Source organism: Symphalangus syndactylus, chromosome 18 (genome assembly GCF_028878055.3).
Source record: "Symphalangus syndactylus isolate Jambi chromosome 18, NHGRI_mSymSyn1-v2.1_pri, whole genome shotgun sequence".
Taxonomy (NCBI): domain Eukaryota; kingdom Metazoa; phylum Chordata; class Mammalia; order Primates; family Hylobatidae; genus Symphalangus; species Symphalangus syndactylus.
The window spans coordinates 20,074,220-20,097,240 of NC_072440.2; positions in this window are offsets into that span (position 1 = coordinate 20,074,220).

Consider the following 23,021-nt stretch of genomic DNA (forward strand, 5'->3'; position numbering starts at 1 on the left):
TGCACAATGCCCCGTGCCTCTGCCTGGCAAAGACACCTTTAGAGGAAACAGCACATCTTTTTACAGCACCACCACCTCCCAGGTGTACAGGGCATTCCCTTAGGCTCAGGCTGAGCAGGACACAGACCCCACTAAGCAGGCCTGAGTGGGCATCAGGGGCAGCCTGCTCTGCGCTGCTCAGTCACAGAGGTGCCAGTGAGGACTCACGGCCCCAGAAGCCTCACTGGTATCCACAGTGAGTCTCGGGCTCTCAGCCACCCTGAAGAATAGCATGGACAGGGACTACGCAGTCCTGAGCCCAAACTCCCCTCTGCTACTACCGGCTGGATCACCTGGACTTGCTCGAACCTGAGTTTCCTTGTCTGTAAGATGGGATCATCGCCTCGCTTGTGGCGCACGATCTTTAGAGGTGCCGGTGAGAGTCGGTGGAAACGGCCTCCCACCAAGCCAGATAAGCCAGGGCTATGCCACACACTGCAGCACTCACAGCCTTTATGCTGCTATATTCTGGCTGCCCCGTGAACCTGCAATGATTTCTGTTGCACTGCCCCAAACTGGGGAACCCAGGCCTCAGCTGAACCCCTGTGGCCCTGACCCTGTCTGGCTCTCCCAGGCCCAGACTCAGCCTGGTCCATCTCCTGCTCTCCCTCAGCCCCTGCCCCAAGTCTCTTCCGGTGGCGTCAGCCAGGACCGCCCACCCACCTGTGGATCCAGCCCCTCACCTCCCCCAGAGCCAGCCTCGGCCCTGCTCTAGACCAAGGTCCTCCTGCCTCTACGTTTGGGGAACACTTTTTAAAGATTGATCACATTTTTAGCAAGCAACTTGCTCCTTCTTACTGGAAAGGTGCTAAATAACTTTTGTGTTATTATTTTCTATTTTTAGTCATACTTTTAAAACTGAGACGGAAATAAAAAGAGCAAAAGCAGGAGGCTTGACGATAAGTTGGTCTCCATCTCCAGCCCCACCTCTTCGCCTCAGACAGCCATGGCTGTCCCTTCTGCATGCAGGAAAGAGCCCAGCTGACCCGCCCAACCCCATCCCACCTGCCCCACCCCCTCCCATTCCCGATTTGTGTTTTACACAGCTGATCCTGCACCTGCTGTTTAGTCAAGCATCTTGCAGATCTTTTATCAGATAGACTTGATTCTCTCTAAAGGCTTCCTGGAATTCCATTGTGTGAATGCTCCCCGGTGCAGAGTGTCTGGATCCCTTTTTGATGGAACATCAGTCTGCTTCTGCGCCGTAGTAAATAGTCATTCCACGGAATATGCTCCTAAAGGTGGAATTGCTGGGTCGAAGGTCACAAGGCCTCCCTGGGTGCCGCATACTAGCTCAGCCCGACAGTCTGTGGGGTGTCCTCCACTGGTCCTGCCTGGCTCTGTCCACCTCCAATGCCGGCCTCGCATCCAAGCCCATTCATGTTTTGACTGTCATTCTTTCATTCACTCATTCATTCATTCATCATATCCCCTGGGCCAGGCCCCAGGTGCTGGGGATTCACACAAGACCTAGCCCAGCCTTCAGAAGCCTCCAGCCTGGGGCTGAATCTTCCTCTTCCGTGAAATCTCCTGGGATCCCCCCAAGCAGGGCCTCTGCCTCCTCCTCTGGGCTCCCACTTCAGTGGGTGAATAGTTTACACAGCTTTTCATCTGTGATAGAGACACACATGGGCACCTTCCAAAGAGACTTTGTTCTACCGCCAGTGACAAGGGTGTGCTCCCCCGCTCCAGGAGACTGCCCCCTGTCCACCACTGATCAGACCAGGGCTAATTGGATTCCTGTCCTGGGAATTCGGAGCAGCTGAGTGTCAGGCAGGCAGTGCTGGGCTTGGGAGTTGTAGAGGCGGAGGTAAGAGAAGCTGTAGGGCCCCACACACGACAAAGCTATGGGACAGTCAAAAGGGCCTTGTCAGGGAAGGCTGCCTGTAGCATGGAGGATGGAGCTGGCAGGCAGAAAGGGGCCAGGAGAGACCCTCCCTAACTGCAATTAAGTGTTGGGAGATCCCCCTGGAGCCTGATTCAAACTCACCTTATTTAAACGGGCTGGAGAGGGATTTGCTCCTTCCCGTCCAACAAACCCTGAGAGCTTCCATCCTCAGCTGGGGAGAGTCTTCAGGAAAGGAAGCCAGGTTCATCCCCTTCTGCATCCTCTGCACCACATGGCTGGAAAAAGGGAGGCTCAGAGCAGCAGCCAGTGGGCACTGACCAGGCACTTGCCTGTGCCAGGTGCTAGGCTGGGCATGTCATCCCTGTGAATCCCGTCTCAGACCCATGAGCAGGCACCACCATGTGCCCTTTTTGCACCGCAGCTGCTTCTAACATCAATGTGATCGACTTCAACACCTCCACTTCCATCACCTCCACTTCCATCACCTCCACCGCTGTCACCTCCACTTCCATTATCCCCACCACTGTTACCTCCACCTCCATCGCCTCCACTTCCATCACCTCCACCGCTGTCACCTCCACTTCCATCACCTCCACTGCTATCACCACCACTGTCACCTCCACTTCCATCACCTCCACCGCTGTCACCTCCACTTCCATCACCTCCACCGCTGTCACCTCCACTTCCATCACCTCCACTGCTATCACCACCACTGTCACCTCCACTTCCATCACCTCCACCGCTGTCACTTCCACTGCCATCACCTCCACTGCTGTCACCTCCACTTCCATCCCCTCCACTGCTGTAACCTCCACTTCCATCACCTCCACTGCTATCAAAGCTGTGCTCAGCCTGCCTGACCTAGGCTTGAATCCTAAATCCCTCTGTTTCTTACTTCACAGAAAGGTTTGATTTGCACCCGTAGCATTTCTAAGGAACGGAAGGAATGTAAAAACATATAAGCAAGGCCAATACCAAGACCTGGAAAGAAGCAGGCTGGGCAGCCCGGTGCCACCCATAACGGCTGAGCCTGGATGCCCCCTGAGCCTGTAAGGCGGGGGCTGTAAGCACCTTTTCTGCTGCACACAGAGCCTTGCTGGGCCCTTGAGGCTATGGGGTAATGAGGAAGACATGATGGAAACCAGCGTGTTCCAGAATGAGCAGGAAGTTTATTGTCCTTCTGAGGCTCCTGCAGTATGGGCACAGGGAACACTGTGCCTCGAAGGAACGCGCTGTGGCTTCAGCTTATGTAAGTTAAAGAAGAAAAAAGCTCTCTCCCAGCAAGACATTTCCCACCCTCGCCCCGCTCCCCACACCCCCTGACGAGCAGGGACACTTCTTGCCAGGCAGGTTTCAAGGCACAGGCAGCCCCGTCCTCAGCTCAATGAGGACCATCTGGGTCCTTGCCAGGTCCTCCTCTTGGGCTCCTAGAATCGGGGACCCACTTGTCCAAGCACCTGAGGGATTTCCAGATGGATCCGATCCTGGCGCCACTGGGGTCCACCCCAGGTCCTCCCAGTGAGAACATGGGATGAAAAGTAAAATGTTGCGAGTCTGCAGTGAATGAGCTGAGAGCATGGGGACCCTAAGAGCTGCGTGGCCCCCTGCCATGGATGTGACGTGTCAACCTAACAAACTGGGAGAGGCTTTCTACAAAAAATAGGTTCATTTGGGAACGGGCGCTACGTGGGAATATGTGTGCCGTGGTAAACTGCGTGCGAGTCCAGGGAGGTCAAGGAAGACAAAGGTTTTTAAAGGAAAATGAAGAGGATTAGGTCATCATTTTGAGATAAGTATCCTTGGCTGCTAGAATCAGGAACAAGGGTGGCACCAATCCAAGGCTGGAAGGCAGCTGCTGGGCCAATGTCCTCCAGGAATGGTTTTCTGTGTAAGGTTGCAATGGCCTTTGTGCAAAGTGGTGGTTTTTAAAGAGACTTTTATGATAGTTCTTGGTATCAGGCATTCATGCATGAGAACCCTCCCTTTGTAGCCTTCTCTGGCTCTATTTGTCAGGGTTTTAAACACAAGTGACTCCATTTTTACCCTGACAACTTTCACCAAAGACACGGTGAGAGCAGCTGTGCCTGAGCAGAATCTGGGAGAAAAGGCAGCTGGCCGAGCAGCTTTGGCCTCAGGGCTCTTTGCCTCGGAGCAGAAATCCCAGGTGGCACCTCCATGCCCTCAGGGCAAGGCTCCTGGTCTCCAAGGAGAGAGAGAGCAGAGCGGGTGCCGGGAGCTGAGGGGCAGGTAACCTGGGCGCCCGGAGGCTGGCCGCCTTCCTTCAGGACCCAGCTGCTGCTGGTGCGGCAGCCTCTGCTTGTTCTGGGCAAGCTTCTCCTCTGTTTTGGGGGCTCCATCTGGGTGGAAGTTTCTGATCTACAGCACGGGTCCCGGGAGCGGCAGAGTCGGGCAATCTCATGGGCTGGAATTTGGGACACAGCTAGTGTTCTGGAGGAGATGGGACACTGGGGACAGACGAGTCCCAGACAGGCAGTGGCATTACCTAGTGCAGTGGGAGCGGAGAGGGTTTTGCAGCTTGGGGAGGGCTTCCTGCAGAAGGCAATGCCCCTGGAGCATCTTAAAAATTAGAAGTTCTTCTAAGACTCATAGGAATTATTTGGCAAAACACAGGAGGTTGGGAGGGGAAGGACATTTGGGCCGCCGGGGTGTGGGGTGGAGGACAGCATGAGACCCAGAGCTGTAGCCAGCATGGCATCTACAGGGGAGCCAGTTATCATCCCAAAAGACTTAATCCGGAATGTTGAAATCCCAAAGCTATCATTTCTGGAAAAAATAATTTAAGAGTCTTTGAAAGACATTTATTTACATTCTTAAAAGGAGATTTTTTTTTTTTTTTTTTTTTTTTTTTTGAGACGGAGTCTCGCTCTGTCACCCAGGCTGGAGTGCAGTGGCGCGATCTCGGCTCACTGCAAGCTCCGCCTCCCGGGTTCACGCCATTCTCCTGCCTCAGCCTCTCCGAGTAGCTGGGACTACAGGCGCCCGCCACCACGCCCGGCTAATTTTTTGTATTTTTAGTAGAGACGGGGTTTCACCGTGGTCTCGATCTCCTGACCTCGTGATCCGCCCTCCTCGGCCTCCCAAAGTGCTGGGATTACAAGCGTGAGCCACCGCGCCCGGCCCTTAAAAGGAGATTTATTTAAGAAACATACAAAAGCAGGGCAGAACACTTCATAGGCCAGTTTACACCATAAAACAGGCAATAACACCATACATTTTTTTGCAAGCAGAAACACCCAGGTATGCTAATGATGGTCGCACGGGTATAAAAATTATGAGCAGACAAAGCTTATTCATAAAGATATAGGTCAAAAGGGAAAGCATACATGCACATCACCGAGTATAACAATTATAAGCAGACAAACCGTATTCATAAACTGAGTCAAAAAGGGACGGGGTGCACGCACATCACCGAGGGAGTGTGTGCACTCGGCTTCATAACCGTGGTCATCTGAAATATTACATGACGGACAACCTAAGCCTTTTGACGAAATTGACCGAAAGCCACAATGGGTCATTACGGCATGTGCAGGTGCCCAAATTGCTGAGATCTCGAGAAATTTTATTTCACAAATGCAGATGTACATAAAGGACATCTCTTCATCTATTGAGGAGGGTTCAATGTTTCTGTGTTGAAAACCAGGAAAGCCGATGGTCTATATCTCAGGCCGAGGCCAAAAGCCTCAAGGCCCCAGGGCGGGGGGATGCTGGTTAAGTCCTGGAGTCCAAACGTTAAGAGCCTGGCATTCTGATGTCAAAGGTAGCAGAAGGAAAGCCTGTCCCAGCTCTCGGAGATTCGCCTTCAGCATTTGTTCTCTCCCACCCACTGGCTGCTTGGATGGCGCCCGCCAACACTGAGGACAGAGCTTCCCAGCCAGCCTACTGGGACCCACACACTGGTCTCCCCTGGAGACCCCCTCACGAACACACCCAACACAGTCCTTCACCCGGTCCTTCCTCCAGTCAAGGGGATGCCTAAAATTCATCCGCAAATCTACCCTTGTCAACCTGACACCCGTAAGCATGTCCTGAAGCCACACTTAATTTCCAAATAAAGACAATAGCAAGGGCATAGTTCTGCCTAACACGATGCAATAGCCTGTGACTGTGATTTTCGGGATTTTAGAATTTAAGGATTTTAGACAATCGGGATTTAGACTTTAGGGATTTTCATCTTCGGGGATTTTGACCTTTTGGGATTTTGGCGTCCAGGATTATGGCATTTGGAATTGTGTCTTTCGGGATTAGGATCCAAATCCCCTTTTCAGAGAAGCTTAAAAGAGCAGGCAGGGGGTGGCCGGTGTGAAGGAGCAGGAGCCTCTTTCGGAAAGCCCTGGGGCCACCAAAGGTGAGGGGCTGGGGGCTGGACTCATTCACGCTTAACATGGATCCAGGGTGTGGGGCGGAGGGTAGGGTGAGGGGGGACATGTGGGGGCGAGGGCCGATTCAGGACAGTGATCTTGTCAGCAGAGACATTCAGGAGGCAAAGTTCTCTGGACTTGAACTTTGAGCCTCAGCCTGCAAGTGGCAATGAGTGGTAATAAAACAGTCAAGGGTGGCCAGACGCGGTGGCTCATGTCTGTAATCCCAGCACTTTGGGAGGCCTAGGCCGGCGGATTACTTGAGTTTAGGAGTTCAAGACCAGCCTGGACAAAATGGTGAAACCCCGTCTCTACTAAAAATACAAAAATTAGCCAGGCGTGGTGGTGCTCGCCTCTAATCCTAGCTACTAGGGAGGCTGAGGGAGGAGAATTGCTTGAATCTGGGAGGTGGAGGTTATAATGAACCGAGATCTCGCCACTGCACTCTAGCCTGGGCAACAGAGCAAGACTCCATCTCAAAAAAAAAAAAAAAAAAAAAAAAAAAACAGAAAAGACACAGCCAAGGCAAGAGGCCTCAGGAGGCGACCAGGGCCACCATCACACCATCACACTCAGAGCCCAGGGGAGGAAGAGGCCCCACAGCTGTTAAAGCTGGCCATTAATCTAAGAGCCTGTGGAATCTTCTCTAATGAGAGCTACAGGCTGTCCCCAGAGGCCTTGCTTCTGGAAGGCAGGGTGCTGTTGCCAGCTCCCATAACAGAAATTCCATTAACATATTATAGCTGCAGTCCTAAGAACCTGCTTTTATGTTCCAAAGACAGAGGATAAACGGCCTTTATCATTTTTATGTGGCTGGTGTCACTGCAGAAGCTGTGCGTGGAAGGATCTGAGCTGCGTTTGCTGCGTTTGGACCTTGTTTATTAGGTGTTTCAAGGTCTTTCTCCGGGAAGAAGTTGCATCTGGGCTGAGAAATGGCTCAGCCCATCCCAGAGCTGGATTACACAGGCCTCATTCAACATGGTCCAACTCCATGGGGCCCATGTAGAGACACTCGTCACATCCAGTTAAAACTGCAGGCGAAGTGTGAGCAGGGGGTGCCTGGGCCCGTCTGCAGTGACTGTGTCCACCCCTGGCCTGAAGCCTCACTGAGTGTGAAAAGCCAGGCCCCTGGGCTCAGTCAGTGACTCCGCTGGGCAGACAGCCTCTGGGCAGGAAGGCAAGATGCTGCAGGGGGAGCTTGCCCGGCTCTCACTGGGCATCCTGGAGCTGCTCTGTGGTGGGAAGGCAATCACCAGCCAACAGTGACACTGAGGCCTGGAGAAACAGAGTCACAGCCCAACGCCGCAGCCCTAGAGCAGACACGGCCCCTCCCACCAGCATCCTCTCCTCCTCTCAGGCTTTGGTGAGCCTGGGAGGGCCAGGGGCTTGGCCTGGTGAGAATTTTTTTTTCGTTTTTCTTTATTTTTGAGACAAGGTCTCGCTCTGTTGCCTAGGCTGGAGTGCAGTAGCACAATCATGGCTCACTACAGCCTCAACCTCCTGGGCTCAAGTGATCCTCCCGCCTCAGCTCCCTGGGTAGCTGGGATTACAGGCACATGCCACGACACCGGGCTGGCTTTTGTATTTTTTTGTAGAGACAGAGTTTCGCCATGTTGCCTGGGCTGGTCTCGAACCCTTAGGCTCAAGAGACCCACCCACCTCGGCCTCCCAAAGTGCTGGCATTACAGGCATGAACCACCATGCCCTGCCAGATGAGAATCTTAAAGTCACCCCAAACTGGGCAGGGCCTCGCTGGGTTTGAAGCTGGGTGTATTCTGAGATGTCTGTGAAGGTCAGAACCAGAGCTGCAGTGCCGTCTCCAAGTTCCAGACTACTTAGTCAGGGCACAATCCATTTCCTTCATTAAAGAGCAGTTTCCTTGTCCATCTTTCAAATTAATGAGAAATCTTGCTTGGGCGTGTTGAGCTGCTCCCTCCTCCGATTTTTTATTACTTTTTCCCAAAGCCTTCCCTGAATACAAACCTACACGGGGTGTGACTGCTCATGAGCTGTGAAGCCGAATTTAAGCCCCGGTCTGCTGAGCGTCACCCCAGGAATCCAGGGCTGGATCTGCTGGGTGGGGGCGGGAAGGACGCACTCACTTTTGTCTACGGCTACACAGAGATGCCACTCCTGTCTGTCAAGCACCGAGTTTCATGGGGAAATAAGAACCCTACAGATGAATCCTTTGTGTGCCCGAAACACTGCTATCTGCCAGCTGGAAGGGAGAGACACCACAGCAAGGCTGCTGCAAAGCAGAATGCCCCGACGGGGGCGGGGAGGGACAGGCTCTGGCTGCAGGACCTCGTGGACCACCAGGTCCGAGATGGCCACACTAAGCTGTCCCAGGAGATGGAGATCAGAGCAGGATGCTGCCAGTGTGCGTGGCCCATCAGGGCCTACCCTGGGAGAGCTGTTTTGCATGAGGAGGGGACACCATCCCCCTTGACAGTGCAGGGCCTCCTCAGGGCCCAAGGAAGCAGCACACACTGGCCCTCAGAAGGCAGGGGACGGACACTGGCACCTGCACAGGGCTGAGCTGATGCAGTTTTATAGGCTTGGCTCCCTACTCACCTGCCTCCTACCACCACCAAAGTGGGAAACAGCTCCTGCCCCTTTTTCTGGGAGAGGCTGGGGGTGGTGACACCGTTCATTCAAGGTCACTTAACTAAGGACAAAGCCTGTCTGAGCCAGGCAGGGTCTGCACACACAGCGCGGCCATCTCAGCCCTCTTCCTAGAGAGGTTCACCCGCCCTGCAGAGGCCTGGGGAGCGGCAGGATGGACTGGGTCAGAGCAAGGGCCCTGGAGTCAGATAAACCTGCTTCAAACCCACCTGGCAACCGTGTGGCCTTGAGCAAGGCATGGACTTCTCCAGCATCCACCTTCTCACCTGCAAAACAGGGAGAAATGCTTCGTGCCTCCCAGGCCACAAGAGGCCAAGTAGGTGCCCAGGAAAGCCATGGTGCCCATAGTTACCCCCTGGGGCCGTGCCCACACTCCCGGGGCACCCACACCTCCAGGAAGAGTACCCTGGCCAGCACGGCCTATGCCCACCTAGCTGGCGCTGAGTCAGAGCCTGAGTCACAGGGCCACTTCCTTCAGCACAGGAGCTCGCGTGGGCGCAGATGGATGGGCCCTGCCTGGGGGTGGCATCTGCAGGCTGTGGCAGACTCGAGCGGCGTGAAGCCTGGTCATCAGTTTAGGAAATTTCAAACGTCCCACTCACGCTCCTGTGGACGAGGCCCAAGACGCAGCACGCTTCCCCAGGGGGCCTTTGGGTCCCAGAATGTGTCTCAGGGAGCTCACAAAATGCTTTCATGAGCATGGGGAAGTGGTGAAGTCAGCCTTCCTGGTCTTCCAGAACTTTCCCCATAGGTCCTTTGCCAGGCAGGAAGCAGAGCTCCTCTCGAAATTTACTTTGCAGCTCCTGAACAGAAATGGAATTCGCTTCAAGAATCCTAAACAGGCCAAGCGCGGTGGCTCACACCTGTCATCCCAGTACTTTGGGAGGCCGAGCCGGGTGGATCACGAGGTCAGGAAATCGAGACCATCCTGGCCAAAATGCTGAAACCCTGTCTCTACTAAAAATACAAAAATTAGCCAGGTGTGGTGGCACACGCCTGTAGTCCCAACTACTCAGGAGGCTGAAGCAGGAGAATCACTTGAACCTGGGAAGTGGAGGTTGTAGTGCACCGAGATCGCGCCTCTGCACTCCAGCCTGGGCCACAGAGCGAGACTTTGTCTCAAAAAAAAAAAAAAAAAAAAAAATCCTAAACAGAAAGCTGGGCTCTGGAACTGGCCCTTGTGGCGTTGGCATCCTTGCCCTGCACACTGTGGCCTCAGGTGCCCCACTGTGCAATGGGGTCTCAGCCTGCCTGGAGCCCAGGGCCCAGGCCACACCTGTAGCTTTCCTCCTCCAGCCAGTCACTCTTTGGGGCCCCAACCCCTCCTGGCCACTCTGGGCCCACAGGCAGCCTGCAGGTGCCCCACTTGAGTGGGAACATAGGCCAACTTCTGACCCACCTGAGTTAGGCAGTCCAGGGACAGCAGGGTGACCGCATAGCCCAAGGTGGCTGCAGATGAATAGTCTTGGGCCAAATCCCATTCTGCCTCCCACGGCTGGTCCAGTCAGGTTCCCCATGATTCAAGATCACGACCCTATCCCTCGCTGCCAGCGCCAGCTTCCAGCTCATGCAGACTTCACAGCCAAGCCAGCTTTCCTGGTATCCAGCTCTGTTTCAGCCCATTATTCCTCATTACTCTCCCAAACCGCTGTCTACAAAGCCTGTCCCTCCTCCACCTTCGTGCCCTTCAACGGTTTGCAACAAGACTCATTTCTTGGCTAAGGGACAGGTCATCAGTCTTCTTAATCTGGCCTCATAAATCAGCCACCTGAGTACCCCCAGGCGCCTCCACTGCCCACCACCCCTCCCGAATTCCTGAATCCTCTGGCACCTCTTGGGGCAGCCTCAGTACCCCCAGCTCCCTCCTGGGGTGGGGGGGCAGCCATGACCCCAGTACACCCAGCACTGTCCTCCCCTCCCCTCCCAGGGCCTGTCCCCCAGGACAGGCTGAGGGCTCACAGCTGCTCCTGCAGGATCCCTGCCAGCAGCCTCAGCAGCTGCCTCCCCTGTCAGCAGGGCCTTCTCCTGGAACGGGACATCTTAAGCTTGTTGGGATCAATTGCCCGTGGCGTTCCAGTTAATCCCCCTGGCAGGCGACTGTCAGCTTTAGCGAGAGGAGGCACGAGAACTTGCCAGGATGTGGCCTTCCCTTAGGGTATGGAGAGCAGAAAGGGGCCAGTGGGGTCTGAAGGGGTTGGGGGCTAACGGAAGCACCCCAGGGCCCATGATCCCATCTTTACAAAAGGCCCCTGGGCTTTAGCCCCCACTTATCCAGAGCAAAGGGCAGTAGGATGAACCAGAGTCCAGCACCTGGCCTGGTGCAGCAGGCACTCAGGAAGGCTGGCAAAAGGCTGTGTGGACCTACGTGGAAGCTCCAGTGAAGAGAAAAGGGTGTGCGTGGGGGGGGGGGGCTGTGGGTGTGGGTGTGTGGGGGTGTGTGTGTGTTTCTTGGTGGGGGAGAGGGCCTAGAGGTATCCTTAGCCTCTACCCCTGCCCAAAGATCCCCAGCCAGACGTGCCCTTTAAGAATCGCTTGAACCCAGGAGGCGGAGGTTGCAGTGAGCAAAGATCACACCATTGCACTCCAGCCTGGGCAACGAGAGCGAAACTCCATCTCAAAAAAAAAAAAACAAAAAAACAAAACAAAAAACATTCACACAGCCAGTCATTCAGCTGCAACTGATTCCGCATCTGCTCCCTTCTGAGCAGACCATGATAGAAACGCAGAGCTTGCCTGCTGAGGTGTTTCTGCCAGAAGGCTTCCTGGAGGAGGGGTGTTAACCCTGCAACAGGCTGAGGAGATGAGGCGCTCATCAGCTACAGCAGCGCTTCTCAGACTGGTCTGGGACCAGCACCTGGGAGCTTGTAGAAATGCAGATTCTCAGCAGGGATCAGCCACTCCGGGTAGGGCCCAGCACCCGAGTCTTAGTGACCAGGTGTTTCTGGGGAGAACCACTGGGCTGGGGCATGGGAGACTGGGTCCCAAGGGAACCAGCATCCAGGGAATTCTCTCCTTCAGCCAAGAGTTTGCGGCCCGACAGTGTTTTCTGCACCGTGGTCAAGGTGCTCGTAGGTGGACAAAGTGTGTACTCGGAGCACCGGCAAAGCAGAAAACAGTTCTAGAAGAATCTGGTATTTAGTATTTTTCCAGAAAGCATCAACAGCAGCATCATGGGAAACGCTAGTATCCTGATGGACGCTCAGTCTCTTTTATCCCCCAAATTAGGCCTTAGGACAATTGTTCTATGAAGTGAATGTGTGTTCAGGTTCTCCTGCCAGTTGGCCATTTCTTTGCCCTCTCACTCTTGCCTCTTGGGACCTTCCTTCTGGAAATATTTTCCTTTAGAAATGGCTCAAGGGAGGCTCCAAGCTCATCTGGGATTTGTCTGAAGACGCCGACATCTTGTTCTTGAAAGATACTTTTACTCAGTACAAATGCGAGGTGGACAGTTATTTAACCTGTTCATACTAGTGTTTGGTGATGTTGTTTTCCAGGCCTCTGGTCTCTATTAGTGCGGTCAGGAAGTTGGTCTGCCACCTAATTGCCATGCATTTGTAGGTAATTAGTCTCCTCGGCAGCTTCTTTTGAAACCGTCTCTTTGCTATTGTATATCACTGTGTTGGGTCCAAGCATGGATTTTTTGTTTAATCCATTGTTCAGGCTTTATCATGTTCTCTGAACTGAAATTCGTGTCTTTTAACAATTCTGGAAAATCCTCAGCTGTTACCTCTTTGAATAGCAAGTCTCGCCCCTCTCCCTCTTAGCGCTTTCTGGAGCTGCAAGCGGATAAGCATTCTCGCTTCTCACTCTGACCTTCCCTCTGAGCTTCCACCTCCCAAGTTCTGTCCTGCGTTGTACATTCTGGCAGTCGCTTCAGCTCCATCTTCTAGTCCACTGAGTCCCTCCTGCACTGAGTCTATTTGCTGTTCAGCTGACGCACTGAGTTTCTCATTTCACTTATTACATTTTGCATTTCAAGAAGTTCTATTTGACTCTTTTTTCATATCTCCCTGAACACTTTTGTAGTCTGTTTTTCCTTGTCTATGCTCTCCATTTTTTAAATGTCTTTAGAGATGGAGTCTCGCTCTGTGGCCCAGGTTGGAGTGCAATGGCACAATCTTAGCTCACTGCAACCTCTGCTTCCTGGGTTCAAGTGATTCTCCTGCCTCAGCCTCCCGAGTAGCTGGTATTACAGGCAGGCACCACCATGTCCAGCTAATTTTTTGTATTATTAGTAGAGATGGAGTTTCGCCATGTTGGCCAGGCTGGTCTTGAACTCCTGACCTCAGGTGATCCGCCCGCCTCAGCCTCCCAAAGTGCTGGGATTACAGGCATGAGCCACCACACCTGTCCTAGGATTTTTAAACTTATTTTTATTCTATTTCTGATCATTCAAACGTCAAATCTTTTGATCTAGTTTTACATGTATGGCTTCTTCCAACTGTGACTCACTGTGGAATGTTCTCTCCTAGGTTTTTCAGTTTGAGGTTGTGGGCCTGGCGGGTTCTGCAGGGACCTGGTAGGACCCTGATGAGGGCTTGCTCTGGCCATGTGCCCAGGTCCACCAACCCAAAATCTCTTTAGGCTAATTTATTGGCTTGGGGTTTCTGGACTACTCCAAAAATTTGAACCCAACCCTGAGCAACCCGCAGCCTAAACTGACACATTCTTAGAAAGGAATCCTTTTATCCACATTGATTGCAGAGGCCAGGACGAATGAATATCGTTGTCATTTTTCTTTGCTAGAAGGTTGTTGTTTTAGAGCCCTTACACTGAAGGTACAGCCTTTGAGGACTCCAGCTTGAGACAAGAGTCTTACGTGCCACTCCCAACCTTTTGTCAGCTCAAGATAAGGTAGTGTCTTCTGTTCCCTGCACAAGGTCCCAGGCCCCAGGTGTGGGTAAAACACGTCGGGGCATCCAGAAGTCAGCGTTTGCTTCCTGTCTGGCGTCAGCTTCCTCTTCATTTCTGGCTCTCAGAAATTATCCTTACTCCCTTGCAAACTTAGCTGTGCATTGAATAAAGAAGCTTGTGGCAACTTGTCTTGGATTTTTAGGGGTTTTGTAGCAGAAGCCCTCCTACCTCACCCCCACCCCAGAAAGTCTGACTGTAGCAGAACAGGTCTCACTGCTTTACCAAACCATTTCTTCTTCCTTTGGGCTCACAGCTGGGCCGCAGCGCCAGACTCGCCTGCACTGAGCACGGCCACGTGTCTGCGTTCTGTCCAGTGGGATGTGGGTGGGAGTGGTGGGCACTATTCCTGTGCCTGGCCCATAAAACCCTCCCACACAATGCTCCATGCCCTTCCCCTTCTTCAGTGGCCTTAGAAGTCTCAGGGTGACGATGGCAGAGCCATGAGATTGGTGCGCCTGGGTCCCTCGTCACTGTTCACAGGAGAGCTGCCTGCCATGTCAGGGGTTAACAAGCAGGAGGAAAACCCCTGGGACCAAGGGTGTGTCAGCTGGTGGGACAGCACAGTCCTCGGGCCCACCGTTTGCCAGAATCAAAGCCTCTCTTTGTGATCCCACAGCTTAGTGTCACACGCAGAATCGCTGTCTGGCGTAGGGACGTCAGGATGTTTATCTGGCCTGGCTCTCAGGAGGTGGGACGGCGGGTTACAGAGCCCAAGCGGCCCCTGGCACTGCAAATGGGACACTGGTGCTGAGAAAGATTCCCCCGCTTCCCCTGCTTCTTCCCACCAAGGCAAAGCTCTGGGCCAGGCCCTGCACTGGCCGCCGAGCTCCAGACAACGCAGCTGTGGCCCTGCTCTCCAGGAATTCCTAGGTAGTCGGGGACACCGGCACACACAAAGGCGGCCCAGGGACAAGAGGACGATGGCCACAGCGTGTCTGAGGACAGGGGCCATGTTACTCAGGCAACAGCACATTCAGGCCAAGGCTCCAGGGCCTGGGGGAGGACTATGCCTGTGCAGGGACCACATGGTCAACAGCACTGGAGTCAGAGCACCAGGCGGGCCTCCCCCCAGCTGGAACAGGTAGGACTCTAGCAGCAGCCCAGCCTTACCTGGCAGGAGACAGTGCACACTCCAGAGATGGTACAGACCCAGGGCTAGCAGGACTAGAAATTTCATCTCCAAAGCCTCGATGACACCTTGCCTGCAGTCACTGGGGTCCTCAGGCCGCCCACTGTGCAAACATGTCAGCAAGAAGCCATCACAGCTCTAATGACTGCAAAGAAGCTCTTCTCCCAGGGATGAGGACTGGCTTCCTGTGGCTGGCAACACTCCCACAACAGGCTCTGAAGCGACACAGCAGGCCAGAGGACGGGTGTCAGGACACCCAGCTGGGAACCCAATGCACGCAGCCTTCTCTGCTCCTCTCAGCAGCCCGCCAGGAGAAGTGCCACCAGCCTGCCGGCCGCCAAGGCTCAGGTACAGCAGATGGGCCACCACTCACACTGGCTGGAGCCAGGGTTTGAACCCAGCTGTACCCTCTAATTTATGTGTCAGGCTGGCTGGGCTACGGTGCCCAGTTGCTCAGTCAAACGCGAATCTAGATGTTTCTGTGGAGGTATTTTGTGGATATGACTAACACCTACAATCAGTTAACTGTGAGTAAAAGCAATTACCCTTGGTCACCTGGGTGGGCCTCATCCAATCTGTTGAAGGCCTTCAGGGGAAAAACAGAGGCTTTCCAAAAACATAGAATTCTACCCAGAGACTGTGACATAGAAATCCTGCCTTAGAGGCCGGGCGCAGTGGCTCACACCTGTAATCCCAGCACTTTGGGAGGCCAAGGCGGGCGGAGGTGATGGGGGAGGTGATGGGGAGTGATGGGGAGGTGATAGGGGAGGTGATGGGGCGTGATGGGGAGGTTGTGACAGTGAGTGAAGGAGGAGGAGGTGATGGGGAGGTGAAGGGGAGGTGAAGGAGGAGGTGAAGGGGAGGTGAAGGAGGAGGTGATGGGGAGGTGAAGGAGGAGGTGATGGGGAGGTGAAGCAGGAGGTGATGGGGAGGTGAAGGAGGAGGTGATGGGGAGGTGAAGGGCAGGTGATGGTGAGTGATGGGGGAGGTGATGAAGGGGAGGTGAAGGAGGAGGTGATAGGGAGGTGAAAGGGAGGTGATGGAGAGTAATGGGAGAGGTGATGAAGGGGAGGTAAAGGGGAGGTGATGGAGGGTGATGGGGGAGGTTTCCCCTACCTTCCATGCCGCCTCGGGAAACGGAGAGCTCCTGGACTGCACCTGTTCAGTGTTTATCCACAGTGACCGGAAGGTTCTCGAGAAAGAAAGTGCCACTCAGAAGCCCATCTGCTCCTCCTCCCCTCTGCCTCATGCGCCACAGGACACAAATCCCAGATGAAAAAGGAGGCCGGAGCTGGGTCACATCTGGAGCCACCCATTGCCCCCATCGCTGCAGGAGGAGGCCCCAGGGCCTGGGTGCAACCCACAGCCTCCCTGTACACCTCCTGCGCTTCCTGCAGCCTGGGCCAGCCCTGTGACCTGATGAGGCTCTATTTTAGTCGCTGCACTGCAGGACAGAGAAAAATTTCTCCTCCTCTGCACTGTCCCCTCCGGTTACCCCATTTCAGAGCAGAGCCCCTGGGTTTTAGGATCAAAGAGCAGTGGGAAGCTGAGAGCACCGCCTGCCCGTTAATCGGCTGTGAAGGACTCCCAGAAGCCCACAGAGGTCTGCGAAGAGCGGTTTATTTTCCCTTACATCCTTAAAACCTGTGCCTCCAGCCAGAAAGAGCATGGGCCTCAGAGTCCACTGGTCAGGGCTAGTCCTGGTGATGCCCTGTGGGTGGGGTTCCTGGAGAGGTTGCTTCACCTCCCTCAGCCTCCATTCCTCATTCGCAGAAGCGGAAAGGAGAACACAGCTTCAGCAAGCTGGCTTGCGGGTGAAGGGTGGTGAAGCCCAGGCACTCACCCCTGCACCCCTGCGTCTCTCCCCAGGCCCTGCTTCAGGCTCCTTCGTCCGTCTTCACTGTGCCAGGCCCCCAGCCAGAGAGGGGATTTAAAGGAGAATCTGGCTTTGTCCCTGCCTGGAGAAGCTCATGGCGATATAGAACCTGTAACACCTAACACCATTCAGGGGTGCAAGGAGGGCGGGAGTGGCGGTCACAGAGGTGACCCCAGTGCCAGGAGCAGCATGGGCCAAGGCCCAGGGGCAAGAGAGCCCTGTGCTATCCTCTGAGTCCTTTCCTCCATCTCTCCACTGTGCAACGCGTGGGATTACAATGCACATTACAAGGGCTGGGAGACTTAGGGAGGCTGTTTCCCAAGCCCCGTGGATACTCTCAGAGATGGGCTCTGAGGCTTTCCTCGCAGGCCAGGGCTGTGGGGGCCTGAACCACCTCCTTCCTTGCAAAGGGACAGCCTGGAGCCACAGCCCAGGGCTGCTGTGAAGTGGTGCATCTTTTCACCAAGTCACTTCTGGATGTGACATAGACTGGATCTCATGAGTGAGGCCCCCAGAGAAACCTCCCAGCCAGGTGGCTGAGCCCCACATCCAGAGGAGGCCAGCCTCAAAGGGAAGACACAGCCAGGAGGGGACAGCACCTGCCCTTCCTCCGGCCACTGCACCTGCTGTGCACCGGCGCTATAGCACAGCTGGACAGAGTGAACTGCTGTCACCTGACTTCACCCACATGGCAATTTGTATCTCTGAAACACTGGGAAACTGAGGCACAGGTGGAAATGGCAACCCGTAAGTTAACACAGCTCAATCATTCAGAGCACCTGGACCTGGAGAAATCTCAGCTCTGCCACGTCCTTCTTGCATGGCCCCTATGCAGAGTTCCCCGTGTCTCAGTTTCCCCATCTGTAAATTAAGAACCATCACTGCTTCCTCGTGGGTAGCAATCAGGATGAAAGAACACATTAAGAAGCCTCCTCAGATGCCTAGCATGTAAGAAACCTTGATTAGAATGACTACTCAGACCACAGAGCCATTTCATTATTCTTATTTTTGCCATTAAGCATGCTGTGAACATTGGTGAAATAAATGATTTTTCCTGGTGTTTTATGAAATGTTTAGACACACAACAAAGTTGAGAAAAAGTGTTTAGTGGGCCGGGCATGCTGGCTAATGCCTGTAATCCCAACACTTTGGGAGGCCAAGGTGGGTGGATCACAAGGTCAGGAGATCGAGACCATCCTGGGTGAAATCCCATTTCTACTAAAAATACAAAAAACAAAAATAAAAATTAGCCAGGTGTGGTGGCGGGCGCCTGTAGTCCCAGCTACTCAGGAGGCTAAGGAAGGAGAATGATGTGAACCCGGGAGGCGGAGCTTGCAGTGAGCTGAGATAGCGCCACTGCACTCCAGCCTGGGCGACAGAGTGAGACTCCCCCTCAAAAAAAAAAAAAAAAAAAGTTCAGTGAGCATTCTTATGCTCATCACCTAGAATTCTACCATTTATGTAGAATAATACTTGCTTTATTGTATATCCATCCAACCATCCCACTCTCCACTCAGCAATACATCTTATTTTTCAATGCGTTTCAAAGAAAACCAAAGACATCAGCACACTTCCTCCAAATGCTGCAGTGTTTATTATTTCTCATGTGACATTGACATACAGGGAAATCTGCAAATCTTGAAAGACATTTTCTGGATGTTGACAAATGCATACACCTGTGTAACCCACGCCCCATCAGAATGGACGTCACTCACCATCATCCTAGCATGAAGCTTTTTCGTGCCTCTCCTCAGTCAACCCTGCCCCTACTCCCAGGAGGCAACCACCGTTCTGAGGGCTTTTTCCCACCATAGATTGATTTTTCCTGTTCTAGAATTCCATATAACATAGGGCATGATTTCATAGCACAGTACGGAGTGTACTTGTATTAGTTCGTGCCTGTGAAACAAATTACCCCAAATTTAGCAGCTTAAGACAACAACATTTATTATTTCACAGTTTCTGTGGCTGGGAACCAGGACGCAGCTTGACGGGAGCCTCTCTGGCGTGGAGTCTCTCTGATGCTGCCATCCACACATGGGCAGGGGCTGGCTGGCTGGAGGCTCTGTCCCTTGAGGGCTGTAGGCTGAGGGTCTCCGCTCCTTGCTGGGTGTTGGCCAGAGGGTGGCATCTTCGGTTCCTTGGCTCGTGGGCTTCTCCGCAGGGCAGCTCCCACGTGGAGCAAGACAGGAGCCCGCGTCTTTCTGTCATCCACTCTCGGAGGCAGCATCCCACCACTTATGCCATATTCTACTCATTAGCAGGAAGTGGGTGACTGGGTCCCGCTCACACGCCCAGGAGGGGTCATACCCAGAGCAGGGACAGAGCAGCCACCATTGAGACCCGTCTGAGCAGCCGCCCCTCGCAGTGCTCTGGCTTGGATGGAGCGCCTCTCACCTGGCGTGTTCCTGAGACGCCCATGGCCCGCCCGTCACAGCTGCGAACGGCACTCCTGGGGCTCCCTCCAAATGCCCACCTGGCTGCAGGAGGGGGCCGCAGTGACAGATCTGTGCCCATGTCCCTCCCCGTGGCTGCCTGGAAAGATGCCCCCTCCCTGTGGTTGCAGGCGGCCTGCACCCTGACCTGCAGCCAACCGAAGCCCAGAGGTCCTGACTTTTGCCTCTCCAAGCCTCCCAGGAACATGTGCTTTGTGGGGACACCCCATGTTGAGAGCATGTAGAGGGGGTGCCCTGGGGAGTGGGGAGAAGCCCCTGAGCCCTGAGTTCAGCATCAGACCCAGTGCCGTACATGGTCCCTATCTGCCCAGTGAGGGTGACCCTGGGCCACAATCACTCAGGGGCTGACAGTGGGGCTGCAGCCCTGTCCTGAGTGCCCCCACCTTCGCAGGGGATACAGGAGGTGAGGATAGGACCAGGAATCTGGCTCTCCTCCTGAGATGGACAAGCCCCTCCCTCTCAGGGAGGAAATGGACAGGAGGCGTGCAAAGTCTGCGCAGAGAGGCGGAGAGGGAGAGACAGAGAGAGGGAGGGAGACACAGAGACGGATGAAGGGATGAACATAGATAGATGACAGACAGATAGAAAAAGGAGGAAGAGACAGAGAGAGAGGATGGGAGAGAGACGAAGAGACGGAAAGATTGAGGGAGGGAAAGAGAGAGAGGGAGGAAGAAAGGGAGGGAGAGAGTGAGAGAGACAGACAAAGTGAGAGGCAGAGACAGAGAGAGACAGGAAGAGGCTGAGAATGAGACAGGGAGAGAGAGGTAGGGATGGGGGGGACAGAGGCAGGGAAGGCTAAGGGCTGGGGACAGTGAAGGAAGAAGTCAGTGCCTGCAGGAGCCCGTCTCTCCCCACTGCCTCCAGTCATCTCCAAGGAGGCACAGAAGCCTCTTCCGGGAGTTCAGGGCCAGCCCTGGAGATGAGGAAGGCCGGGCCCCAGCCCGTGAGCTGCAGGCAGGGTGGTGGGAGCTGCGTATGGCCTGGCAGGTACCTGCTCAGGAGGGGCCTGGGCCCCATCCAGCTGGGGAGTGGGTGCAGCAGACCCTTCAGCAGGGCAGGGCGCCTCCCAGCCCAGGAGCTCAGAGAGGCCCGGCCACCTCTCTGCCCCCATCCATCAGCCCGGTTCGTCTTCAGTCCGCCCCTCCAAGCTGTGCCTCCTCGCACTGTGCCACGGCATTGTACAGGGCCCTGTAGCCGAGCCCTGTGGCCTAAGATGTGCACCCCTCTTGCCAGTGGTCCTGGCTTCTTCCAGACCACAAGTGGCCCAGGGGGCCGCTCTGCCCAGGCGGAGCCCCCACAGCCACTCCTCTTGGGCCCCAGCCCCTCTCTCCTCCTCCTCGCTGCAAACTCCCTCCTCTCTTTTCCGCACTCTCCAAGTTCTCCTTTGGGCTTCTGGAAACAAAGATCAGGGTGGCTCGAGGAACACACAGCAAGAGTGTGCCAGAAAGAGAGGAGGGAAGATGGAAAGAGGAAGACATGGGAGGAAAAAAACCCACTGCACATCACCCATCCAAGGGTCAATCCAGCCTCACAAAGAAACGAATCGCCGAGGTGGTAATGGAGAGCCTGCCGCCCTGGAGGACATGAACAAAGGACATGAATTTATTCTTTTTTATGGCTGCATAGTATTTCATGGTGTATATGTGCCACATTTTCTTCATCCAGTCTATCATTGATGGGCATTTGGGTTGGTTCCAAGTCTTTGCTATTGTAAATAGTGCTGCAGTAAACATACGTGTGCATGTGTCTTTATAGTAGAATGATTTATATTCCTTTGGGTCTATACCCGGTAATGGCGTTGCTGGGTCAAATGGTATTTCTGGTTCTAGATCCTTGAGGCGTTGCCATGCTGGATTCCGCAATGGTTGAACTAATTTATACTCCCACCATCAGTGTAAAAGTGTTCCTGTTTCTCCACAGCCTCACCAGCATCTGTTGTTTCCTGACTTTTTAATGATCGCCATTCTCACTGGCATGAGATGGTATCTCCATTATGGTTTTGATTTGCATTTCTTTAATGACCAGTGATGATGAGGTTTTTTTCATAAGTTTTCTTTTGAGAAGTGTCTAGGAACATTCCTAATGCCACTGAACTCTACGCTTAATCAGAATTAAAATGGTAAATTTTACGTCATTTGTGTATACTTCACAGTTTCTTAAATGGCTAATTTTTTTCAGGGAGGAGCTGACAGTCAGAGGGTGGGAACAGCCTGGAGTGACAAGGAAGTTTCTCGAGACCGTGACGCCTAAGTGGGGGCTTGAAGGGTGAAGAGCCCAGCAAAGGTGGGAGAAGGGCAGAGCAGGGCAGGTCAGCATGGCTGGTCCATGAAGCCACGCTGGGCAGTGAATGAGGACCGAAACGCCCAGAGCTCTGCAGGCATCAGGCAGGTTCCGGGAGCCATGGAACCACTGAGCTGAGCTGCAGAGGTGGGGTCAGCTGGTGTTTCTCCTTTACCAGGCACCCAGTGAGAAGGGATTGCAGGGGCAAGGTGGGTGGGCGACCCAAAAGCAGCATCCCAGGAGGACAGGGCAGGGGTGCCAGGCAGGCGATCAGGCAGGGGTGCCAGGCAGGCCATCGGGCAGGGGTGCCGGGCAGGTGATCAGGCAGGGCACGGCTGCTCATGGCCCAGGGAAGTCACCCCCCACTCTCTGACAGGCTTGCCGACTTCGCCAAGAAGAATAAGGACAGTCAGTTAAATCTGAATTTCAGATAAGCAACAAATAACTTTTTAGTGTGACTATGTCCCAAATACTGCATGGGACCTGCTCACGCTGTAGACGTGTTCCTGGCGTGTTCAATGTTCTCATGTAGCCAGGCGCCCTGGGTCTCATCTGGATGCTGCCCTCCGAGGCTCCTGCCTCTCATCTGGAAAGGGGTGGTCGCTGCCTCGGCAAGGCTCTCCCCTCTGGTTCTTCAGGAAGCCCCAGCCAGTCCTCCCGGACCACCCAGCCAGGAAGACCCCCAGCCCCAGCCCCGGTCACAGTCACTCCACCGGCTCTGCTGCCTTCGTGGCACTTGCAGGCTCTGAAATGGCCCAGCTGTGTGCCTGTCTGTCTGGGATCTTTCTCCCACTCTGAGGTGCGGGCTCCGTGAGCGCAGGGACCCATCACCACTGTGTCCCCAGCACCTAGCAGAGGCTGGGTGCGTGTGGGTGTGCAGCCACGATTTACTGAAGATGACACAGACGCCTCCCTGGAGGGGCAGCCTGAGGGGGAACAGGAAGATGAGGGTGAGTGGGGCGGGGCCCCGTGCACCTGCTGTTTCTGCCCCACCAATCCCCTCCTGCTGATGACCAGCCCCTTCTCCTCTGAGGCTCAGGCTGGCCTCTGCCCAGGGGACGAAGTGCCCCTAGCTGTGCGCAGATGTGGGCCGACAGACCCGCACCGGCCCGGCCTGGCCCTACCCCCCACCCCTCCCTACAGGACCAGCCTCGCGTCCACAGATTCCCACCGCAGCCTGTTACCATGGTGACAGCAATCCGAGGTCACTGCTCTAGAAACCGGAGGATGCCTCCCTCCTGGAGCACCACAAGAGTCAGAATCTAATTTTCATTACAGCCATAATAGTGGTTGTGCATAATCTTACATATATTAATACCTAACATGCCTGTGTTTATTTGGTTAAAATTCATGAATTCAGGTCTAAATAAAAAGTGCTGATGGCTGAAGTTTTTCATTCTCTTAAAATGTTCTTGGGTTATTTTTTTTTTAAGCCAGTCTCTCTCCTTGGCAGCAACTTGCTTTTAATCCCATT